The 10,820-nt window shown below is 47.1% G+C and overlaps 1 long non-coding RNA gene across 1 annotated transcript; it reads right to left on the bottom strand.

Annotated features, from left to right (window-relative positions):
* Positions 1-1,399: 1,399 nt before the first annotated feature.
* On the bottom strand, positions 1,400-5,764 carry LOC115478839. The gene is made up of 4 exons (XR_003943581.1): positions 5,754-5,764; positions 4,891-4,894; positions 4,457-4,460; positions 1,400-1,475 (listed from the first exon to the last, which is right to left on the bottom strand). It is a non-coding gene; the product is annotated as an uncharacterized LOC115478839 (long non-coding RNA).
* Between the last annotated feature and the right edge of the window lie 5,056 nt (positions 5,765-10,820).

Below are 10,820 nucleotides of genomic sequence, written 5' to 3'. Positions count from 1 at the left end.
GCCAGGGAAGACCCAAAACAATGGGCTGTACTGCTGAGGGAAGGACATATAGAGAGATATCCTCCCTGTGATCGCCAATCTGTAAGCTCACGGGAACCGTTTGAGTGTTTACATATCCTTGAATACTTCCATACACTGAAAAGAGTAGGATGGTCTTGGGTAGTTCTTGTGTGGGAATCATAGGCGCCCCGTATAAGAGGCTTGGGGAGGCTAGAGTCCTCCCCAGCCCAATCGTTGACTTCCGCTTGATGGTGCAGCGCCACCCTCACCGCCCCGCGCATTTTCATCTTTTATTTCCGTGGCAGCAACGTCAATGAAGAAAAAGACTACAGGCTCGCCGCCAGCTTCTCCCTTCTCTCTGCACACAGTGTCCGGCTCTCGCGGAAACAGGAATGCATCACCGCAGAAGGCGGGACACTGTGTGCAGAGAGAAGGAAAAGCTGGCGGCGAGCCTGTAAGTCTTTTTCTTCATTGACGTCGCTGCCACGGAGCGTATGGAGGTAAGCTCCGCCCCCTTTAGCCTCCCCAAACAGTTGGGGCTACCGACCGTCTATGGTGGGAATGTAAGTTGCTGGACCAGGGATGCGGTTATAAAGCTTCCACCCGCCCCAGAGTCCAGAAAGACCTCAGTATGCTCCTGTCTGTGACCTAGATCGAGTACCGCTGGCATTAGGAACTGGGTACGCAGGATGTTAGAAGATTGGCTTATTACTGTGCCTGCAGTCAAACCTGGCCCTAAGGAACCAGGTTTCTGTGGACAGTTGACCGCGTAGTGTCCGTCTCACCACAAGTACAAGCAGAGATTGAGGGTCCCGACACCTCTGTTTTTCTTGAATCGTGAGAGGGGTATGACCTAATTGCATGGGTCTGCTGGTGGTTGCAGGGGAACCCCCGCAGACGAGGAGTCGGTGGTAAAACTTGATGGCTTGCATCTTCATACCAATCTTTTCTATGGAGCGCCGTTCTTTGCCACGCTCCTGGAATCGAATATCAATCATAGTACAGATCTTGATTAGCTCATCCAACCTGGTGGGGAGTTCACGTCCTGCCAGTTCATCCTTAATCTGTGGTGCCAACCCCTGCCAAAATGTCGGCGATCAAACTTCATTGTTCCAAGCTAATTCAGAGGCTAGAGTGCAGAACCTAATCGCATAGTCCCCCAGGGTCCTGTGTACCTTGCTTGAGTCTCAAGAGTGCAGAAGTTGCGGACGTAACCTTCCCAGGTTCTTCAAAAACTCGTTTAAATTGATCCAGGAACCCCTGGAGGTCATGAAGCACCGGATCGTCCTTCTCCCAAAGACAGGATGCCCAAGCTAATGCTGGACCGGACAAAAGAGACATAATGTAAGCTATCCGGGTTCTCTCCGTGGGGAAATCTTGGGACTGAAGCTCAAAAATGATTTCACACTGGTTGAGAAACCCTCTACAGTCTCTGGGATTACCATCATATCTCGGTGGTGACTTAAGACGGATACCTGTCGTGACCGAACCCCTAGCTGGTACCGGCATCTGCAAGGGGTGGCGCCGAACCTTGCAGCGTTCCTGGTCCCTGGCACTTGTCCTACACATATCTCTGTAAATCGATCCATCTGGAGAGTCATGTCCCTGGCGAGTCCCTCTATCCGTGGACTCGAGTCATCAAAAAGTTTGCAACAATGAGCAATTTGTCTCTGTAGCTCCCTAACCACGGGTGACTCTTCCGAGCTCATGGCTTTGCAATCTGTCAGGTTTCCCGGCGAACCTCTGGATCGTGAGCCCTTGGACCACTGCCAAGAGGTGGCAGCTGGCAGGAGAATCACCCAAACACAAGGCAAAACGGAACTGGAACACAGTGGACTGGAGCAAGGCTTCACCTAAACTTAGCCGCCCTTCACCAGGAGTTGAGCTCCTGGCTGCAAGCGGCCAGCAGGGCTTACCGGACAGGACAGGAAGGCAGAACTGCAGGACACAGCAGCCGGCTGACAAACAGCAGGTCACACTAGAAACCGCTGGAGTCCCAAGTAGGCAGCAGGCAGATGACTAGTCCAGAAACAAGCCAGGTCTGGGCAGGCAGCAGGCAGGAGAATAATCCAACAACAAACCAGGTCTGGGCAGGCAGCAGGCAGAAGAATAGTCCAGAAACAGCGGGTCTGGGCAGGCAGCAGGCAGGAGATAATCCAGGAGACAAGCAGGGTCAAAGGCACAAAAGGGAAAAAAATAGCACAGACCCACGGCAACAACTCTCACCAAAGGAAACACCTCTGAGGACCTCTGTTGCAAGCAAACTAGAGACCTACCCAGGTGGTTAATAAGGCAAGGGAGTTCACTAAGTACGGGTACTGCTTGGTTCCCAAAAAAACTCCCAAAACACTCTGGAAGGCTGGAAGATCCGGACCGGACCAGCATATCTTCTGGAACATTGAAAACGGTAAGCCCTCAGTTCCCAGCACCCGCAAGGTTTAACCACCGGGGGCCGAGGGTGTCTGTAAGCAAGGGAACCTGGGCACAACCATGACACTCCTCTCTTATTGGTTCCTTGACCAGCTGCTCCATAAAGCAGTCCTTAATTTCATTTAGGAATTTCACCTCCCTAGCATGCCCTGATGTTGCATTTATCCGGTCAATATTAGGGTAATTGAAATCACCATTATTATTGTCAGGGTTTTTTTTTGTGCCTTCACGTGCCAGTACAGCGTACTGGCACCTTTTTTTCCCCTGTCCCTCTGATGTCAACTTCCTGTTCCATGGCACGGAACTGGCAGAGACATCAGCGTGTACCCAAGCACTGTGTTCCCAAACCTGCTACTGCTTGTTTTGATTGCCACTGCTGCTCACCGGGAGAAACAGCAATGGACCTGGAAAGAATGGAAAGGGGTGGAAAATGATAGCCAGAAGAGGAGTAGAAGGATGCTAGACAGAAAGATGCAGAGAGACAGGGACAACATTGGATGGAAGGGGGGAAAGAGATGCTGGCTGAAAGGAGGAAGAAAGGGGGAGATGCTGGATGGAAGAATAGGGAGATGCTGAATGGAAGTTTTGAGGAGAGAGGGGGCAAATGCTGGATGAAGTGGGGAGAAGAGAAGGGAAATGCTGGATGGAAGTGGGGAGGAGAGAGGAAGGGACTTTCTGGATGGAAGTGGGGAGGAGAGGCAGATGATAGAAGTGGGGAGGAGAGAAATGCTGGATTGGAAGTGGAGAGGAGAGAGGGGCAGGTGATGGAAGAAGAGAGGGGCAAACTGTAGGTAGACTGTAGCTGCACTCTCCGAATTTTGTAGGGAAGTCCCTCTTACCATTGAGGAAACTAGTAAATAATACACCTTATTAAAGGAGCAGAGCCGGTCTTAGCAAGTGCGGGGCCCTATGCAGACCAATTTGGTGGGGCCCCATTCTAGCCCTGCCCTAGCCCCACCCACCCTAGCTCCACCCCCACTCTAGCTCCACCCCATTGAAAAGATTATTCCATTTTTAGAAAATTTTTTATTTATGAAACTTCAAATAAAGACAAATGAAGCTAAACTTGTACAAAAAAACTAATGGACTCCTCATGCCACAGGGGACCCCAAATTTGCCTGAATTAGCAAGGTAGGTGACCTGGGTCCCAGAATGTCTAACACCAGCCCTGTCCCAAAGAGGGATATAGGGAGAGAGAAGAGAGGAGAGGAGAGGTAATGAGTCACAGACTTAAAGATGTTGTAGGTGAGTAAGAAAAGTTTGAAGTGTATCCAGAAATGTGAACAAGCCACTGAAGTGACTTGAGGAGAATTATTTTAATATAGGGAGACTAGTGGAAGATGAGTTGCACAACTGAATTTTGAATAGATGGAAGTAGAGAGAGATGGTTCAGTAGGAGAGCTGTGAACAGCAGGTTGCAATAGTCTAGTGCTATTGATCCTGGACTGGGAATATTAGTGTTTCCTCCACAAACCTCTTTTATGCACTTTTTCTCTCACTTCTAAGTTGGTTTGCCCATATTTTGGATTATTAAACTGAAAGCAGCGGGCTATATAACTATATATTAATATCATTAGGTCCCTAGCCCCCCTGACCTCAGAGCCCCCTACTTTTGACCCCTCTATGCTACCTGTTGGTACTCTTGCCATTTTTTAGCAGAACAAGGTGAATACACCAATCCTCCTTAATTAGCTCTTCTCCCCTTTCTCATCCCCCTACTCAACTCCTTCATTCATCCCTCTCTCTCCCCCTCCAGAGAGCGCTGCCCAACTTCAGTCTTCCTGGTGCTCTTTCAGTGCTATCGTCCTCTTCTCCCTCAAAACTCTACTCCAGGACATGAACCCCTTTGACTCTCCTCTTGATCCCTGGCACATTCACTTATTCAAGCATCTAGCACCTCATGTGTTCCCCTTATTTTTACCCATCCTTCAAATCTCTTTAACCAACAGCAGTGTTCCAAGTGCCTGGAAGCATGCTCTAGTCTTGAAACCCACCCTTGACTCCTCTGACCCTGCAAACTTCTGACCCATCTCAAACCTTCCATTCATTGCCAAAATTGTTCACTACCAACTTTGTGACTTCTTAGACAAGACCTTTGTTTTACACCCCTACCAGACCGGTTTTAGGAAGAATGATAGCCTGGAGCATCTAAGACCAGCCCTGGGCACAAACTTGCTCCAGCTCCTCCACTTGACTTTATTTTAAGTCGCACAGCATTTGCACCAGCGATGGCTCACCTGCACAAATGAACCACCAGATCATCACTTTAATGGTTGAGTTCCATTCGCAAATCAACAAGAGCACTTTGGTTCCTTTATAAGAAAAGCTATCATCATTCATACCTTGCCTTTGAATGGCACTGGCAGTGGCACAAAGTTGCTCCAGGCGCTCCACTTGACTTTCTTTATTTTTTAAATCGCACTCACACTGGCAGCAGCGAATCGATGGCTCACCTCCGACCATGCTCCAGCTCCTTTTCCCTTCCCGCTCAATGAATCCAGCCCACCCTCGCGGAAACAGGAAATACCTCATCAGAAGGAGGTGGGACATTGAGCGGGAAGGTGGAAGGGAAACGCTGGGGTGAGCTGTCGTGCCTGCAACTGTCTGTTGGGGCCGGGCCATCGCTGCAACTGTCATTGTCCTGGGACTGGAAGGCACCGGGAGCTGACGGCGAGCTCAGTGGGGGGGTGGGCACTGGTGGCAGGAGCGAAGCGATCATGATGCGGTCCGGAGTGAGCGGGATCATAATGATGATGTGGTCCGAGCGAGCGGGGGTCGGAGGGAGAGGCAGAGTTGAAGCGCGCCACGTGGGGCCCCCTTAAGCGCGGGGTCCTATGCAGCCGCCTTGGTCGCCTCTGCCTAAGACCGGCCCTGAAAAGGAGGTATCTTGTTTGGGGAAAACTGAAGAATTTCTATAAAGTATTTCTTAAGAAAATCCACAGGTTAACATTCCCCCAGCCTTAGGAAAATTCAATATATATAATTCAGTCTCCTATTAAAGTTCTCAATTTGTTCCAATTTACTGTGAATTAGGACATTGTCCTTGACTATAGCTACTGTTGTTCCTTTTAGCTTTTTAATCTTGATATTAGTTTGTTCCAAATGAGTCTTATTTTCTTGTTTAGTGCTCTCCAAAGACAAAGATAATTCACCCACCTTACTTACTAAAAAAGAAGTCTCTTGTGCAGATTTGGACACCATTGCTTGAAGACCCTGAAGCACACTCCATATGTTATCCAGGGTTACCACCGCAGGATTCACAAAATCCAATGATCTTCCATCTATCAAACTGGTATTCAGCTCACCGGGTCTAGCACCGCCACCCAGGGGCTCTACAGCAGCAACATCCGCCTCCTGTGAAACCCCGGCTTCATAGGTGGTCGGTGGCCCAACTGTTTGGGGAGGCTAAAGGGGGCGGGGTTAGGGGTGGAGCCAGGGGCGGAGCTTATAGCCACAATTAACACAGAAAAAAAATAAGTAAAAATAAAATAGTCACAATACCTTTTATTAAATTTAGATATTAGATATGTATCATATGTCAAAGAATAAAGTGGTTGCTCAAAGCATATACTAACCACAATCGCTCAACTGCAAAACACTATGCACAAATTTGTGCAAAAACACACTCAGAACCTTACTGTACCATAACACTAGGCAGACCCTAATACACCAATATACCACCCATATAGAAAATGCAGACCGTCAACAATATGAAACAAGGGATCATAATATCACAATTCTCATGTAGAGCCACAAAACACCCTTTTAGGGTGGATAGTGTTCACAATGAGCTCCTTTTATTAACAACTATATGTAGATCCTTCAAGAAGTAGTGTGTCATGATTTAGGCTCTAAAACCCTTTCCGATGTTTTGGTGCCACCTCAGTAATGCCAATACACAATCTCTCCACTGCAAAACACTATACACAAACTTGTGCAAAAACACACTCATAACCTTAGCAAACCATAACAGCACTAATTCCAAGGACAGGATGAGCTGCTACCTTATGCGTGGAAAAGCAGCACTGTAATTACACCGGGCTCTAAAACACCAGTACACAACCTATTAAAACAAAAAACAAAAAGGGCTGTAAATACTACACACTAGTAGAATACTGCACCTTGATTACACATGAAAAACACATGACACAACAGATATGAAGGCAAACTGGAAAGTTACCTCAAGAAGTCAGACTCAGCATGCAGCAATACTAGAAAAATTGAAACTTACATACAAAATATCACAGATGCACATTTCCAAAAGCTGACATATTCCAGTTAATAAATTCTGAATAAAATACTTTTTTCTACCTTTGTTGTCTGATCATTTAGTTTTTCTATTCGCTTTGGTCCCAGTGTCTTCTTTCCATTTGATATTTTTTCTCTCTACATGTCCACCATCCTCCTGTGTCCTTATGCGTCCTGTCTACCATCTGTAGCCCTGTCCCTATCCTTTCTCCAGTTTCAGCATCTGCCCTCAAAGTGTTCCAATCCAGCCCTTAAATTCAGCAATTTCCCCTCCATCCAAATCCAGCATGTCTCCCCTCCATCCATGTGCATGAACTTCCTCTGTCTTTCCTCTTCTCCATCCATGTCCAGCATTTCTCCTCTCTCCCTTCCACTCCATCCGTGTGCATCTCCTTCCTTTGTCTTTCCTTCCCTCCATCCGTGTCCAACATTTTCTCCTCTCTTCCCTAGCCTCCATCCATCCATGTCTTTCTCTTCTACCCTTCTATCCAGTGTCATCCCTCTTTCTCTCTCCATCCTTCTACCCATTACCCTCTCCCAATCCTTCCGTCTATTGTCTCCCTCTATCTCCCCTTCCTTCTAAACAGTTCTCTCTCTCGACCCTTTTCCATTCAGCATGTCCTCTCTATCCCCATCCTTCCAGTGTCTTTCCTCTTTCCCTCCCTACCCTTACGTCCAGTGTCTTCCCTCTTTCTGCCCCCTCCTTCCAGCATTTTCCCTCTTTCTCCCTCCTTTCATTCAGCATTTCTCCGTCTGACAGCTAGGGTCTCCCCCAGTTTCTCCCCAGCAGCTTCTCTCTCCTGCCCATGTCCCCTCTTTCTCTCCCCATCTTTCCACTAATCTCTCTCTCTCTCCTCTTCCATCCAGCATCTTCTCTCTGGCTCTCCCATGCTCTCTTCCATGTCCCCTCTTTTGCTCCCCATCTCTCTCTGGCTCTCCCCTGCTCTCTTCCTTGTCCCCTCTTTCGCTCCCCATCTCTCTCTCTGGCTGTCCCCTGCTCTCTTCCATGTCCCCTCTTTCTCTCCCCATCTCTCTCTGACTCTCTCCTGCTCTTTTGCATGTCCCTGGCTCTCCCCTGCACTTTTCCACTTTCTCTCTCTCTCTCCTCCAGCGTCCTCATGCATCCCACCTTTCTCTTCCCTCCCTTCTTGCTCCCATCACTCTCACTCCTTTCTCCACCCCCCCTTTTCCTATTCCCTGCCATTGCTTTCCTTCCTCCCTCTTCCCCTTAGATGTGGCACCTCACATCCTCCTCTCTCCACCCCCTTTCCCTTTGGTCTGGCAGCTGGCTGGCATGATGCATCGCTCCCCCCCCCCCAGACTAGTTCGGTATCGCTCTCCCCCTCCGCTCCTGTCATGTCTTTGAACGTCGAGGATTCCTTCCGGTAGCAGCAGAATCGGCAATGATGTAAGCGCTGCTTTCAGCCTGCCCCAGAAGCCTTCTCTGCACAGCGTCCCTCCTACGCGGCAAACTGTACAGAGAGTGCTTCCGGGGCAGGCTGAAAATCTTAGTTTCTTACCTGTAACAGTAGTTTTCCGAGGACAAAGGATCTTCTAGCCACACCCCTTGAATATACGCCACGATGACGTGCGTGACCCGGCCATCCAATAGCAACGCTTTAAAAAGAAAGCAAAAAAATTAGCGGATTCCCGCCCATAAGTACTGTATAAATACACTTGACAGCCCAGACCAGTCAGTTTAATAATATAGCTACGAAAACTAGGGAGGGTAGGGAGGGATGGTGTGGCTAGAAGATCCTTTGTCCACGGAAAACTACCGTTACAGGTAAGAAACTAAGATTTTTCCATGGACAGGATCTTCTAGCCACACCCCTTGAAGACTCCCAAGCCAACACAGGTAACAAAAACATGTAATCATTAACATGAAATATACAGTCAACCCACTGCCGGAAATCTGTTACCTGTGATAGGAGGAGGAGGACAGTTGTCGGTTACATTGCCTCCCGCAGGATTGACAGTCCAAACAATGAATCTGCACGTGAAGCTGCATCCAAACAGTAATGCTTTGAAAAAGTATGCAGAGAGGACCAGGTAGCTGCCCTACAGATATCAATAAGAGGTGCTCTATGTAGAAATGCAGTAGAGGCTGCCATTGAGCGTAATTTATGAGCAGTAATATGAGGATGTGATGCATGCTGGTGATAACAAAAATTTATACACTGAGTCACATATGATGATAAAGTTCGTTTTGATATTGGTTGTTGAGCATTCCCATTGTACGACAAAAAAAGCTGTAAAGGTCTATGACTACCTGACGTACGGTGCAAATAAATAGATAATGCTCTGGTACAATCCAATGTGTGCAACCTACTGTGTTGAACAGATTGATGTGGAGGAGGAAAAAACACTGGTAAAATAATTGATTGATTTATATGAAAAGAAGAAACTACCTTTGGCAGAAACTTCAAATGAGGACGTAGTATCGCTTTATCATGTAATATTTGAGTATAAGGACTGTAATATACGAGTGCATGTAATTCCCCAATTCTTCGAGCTGAAGTAATAGCTATGAGAAACAAGGTTTTCCAAGTAAGATATTGAAGGGTTGTCTCTTGAAGAGGTTCGAATGGAGGTTCCATGAGTTTGTCTAAAACCAAATTCAAATCCCAAACTACTGGAGGTAATTGAACCGGAGGTTTAAGGTTAAATAACCCCTTCAAAAATCTTTTAGTGATGGGATGTGCCATGACAGTGCAACCATCAATTGAATCATGAAAAACAGAAATCGCCGCAACATGTACCTTTACTGAAGATGCGGCTAGTTGTGAATTAGATAAAGAAAGGAAATATTCCAATAAGGAAGAAATTGAACACGACACTGGGTCAAGTTGATGCGCTGTACACCAATGACAAAATCTTCGCCATTTTGAGGCATAAACCATTCGAGTCGACTGCTTCCTGGAAGCCAACAAGACTGCAAGAACTGGTTGAGAAAAAACTTGAGAAACTAATGATTGACTTGAAAATACCACGCAGTGAGCTGGAGGTGGCTGAGATTTGGGTGTAGAAGCTGACCGTTGTTCTGTGAAAGAAGGTCTGGAATTACAGGCAGAAACTGTGGTGGTCGGACAGCTAACTGGTTTAGCACAGGAAACCACACTTGCCTCGGCCAATACGGTGCTATTAGAATGAGTGATGATTTGTCCTGGAGAACTTTCTGCATCACTCTTGGAATGAGAGGGATTGGAGGGAATGCATAAAACAGAGAATTTGTCCAACGGATAGCAAATGCGTCCTCTGCTACTCTGTTCTTTGCAGGCCACCTTGAACAATATCTCTGACATTTGTTGTTCTGTGGGGAGGCAAAAAGATCTACTAGAGGCCAGCCCCACATTTGGAACAGTTCGTGAATAATTATGGTCTTCAGGGACCACTCGTGAGGTTGAAGACTCCTGCTTAATACATCTGCAATCTGATTCTCCCGACCTGGTAGATAAATTGCTTGAATCACCGAATTGAGGGAGAGAACTGGGTTCCAGAGTGTGACAGCTTCTTGACACAGATGAAGAGAACCCATACCTCCTTGCTTGTTGATATAAAACATTGCGACTTAATTGTCTATACGAACTTCAATCACTTGGGATCGAAGTAGATGGTGAAAAGTTTGAATAGCCAATCTGACCGCCCTCAATTCCAGAAGATTGATGGAATAACACTTATCTTGATTGGTCCAGTGGCCTTGTGTCGAGAAGTGGTCGATATGCGCCCCCCATCCCACTTTGGATGCATCCGTGGTAAGAATTTTTGTTGGGAGAGGTGACTGGAAAAGCGCTCCTACCAAAAGATTGTGTTGATGTGTCCACCAAGAGAGCTGAAGTTTGATACGGGTGGATAGAAGAATCCTTGAAGTAAGTGGATCTTGATACTGAATCCACCTGTTCTTTAAATACCACTGTAAAGATCTCATGTGCAGACGTACTAGTGGAAGTACCGCAACTGTCGATGCCATATGACCTAACAGAATTAGGAGAACCCGAGCTGTTATGACCTTCAGTGATTGAAGATAGTGAACTAATTGGATAAGCAAATGAGCTCGAGGGAGTGGTAACTTCGCTAGGGACTCGTATGACACCAAATCCGCTCCGATGAAAGTCAATCTCTGTGTTGGGATCAAATGTGAT

Source organism: Microcaecilia unicolor, chromosome 10, assembly GCF_901765095.1.
Source record: "Microcaecilia unicolor chromosome 10, aMicUni1.1, whole genome shotgun sequence".
NCBI classification, from domain to species: domain Eukaryota; kingdom Metazoa; phylum Chordata; class Amphibia; order Gymnophiona; family Siphonopidae; genus Microcaecilia; species Microcaecilia unicolor.
Note: the sequence above shows the minus strand (reverse complement) of the source record. Positions and strands in the feature narration are given on the sequence as shown.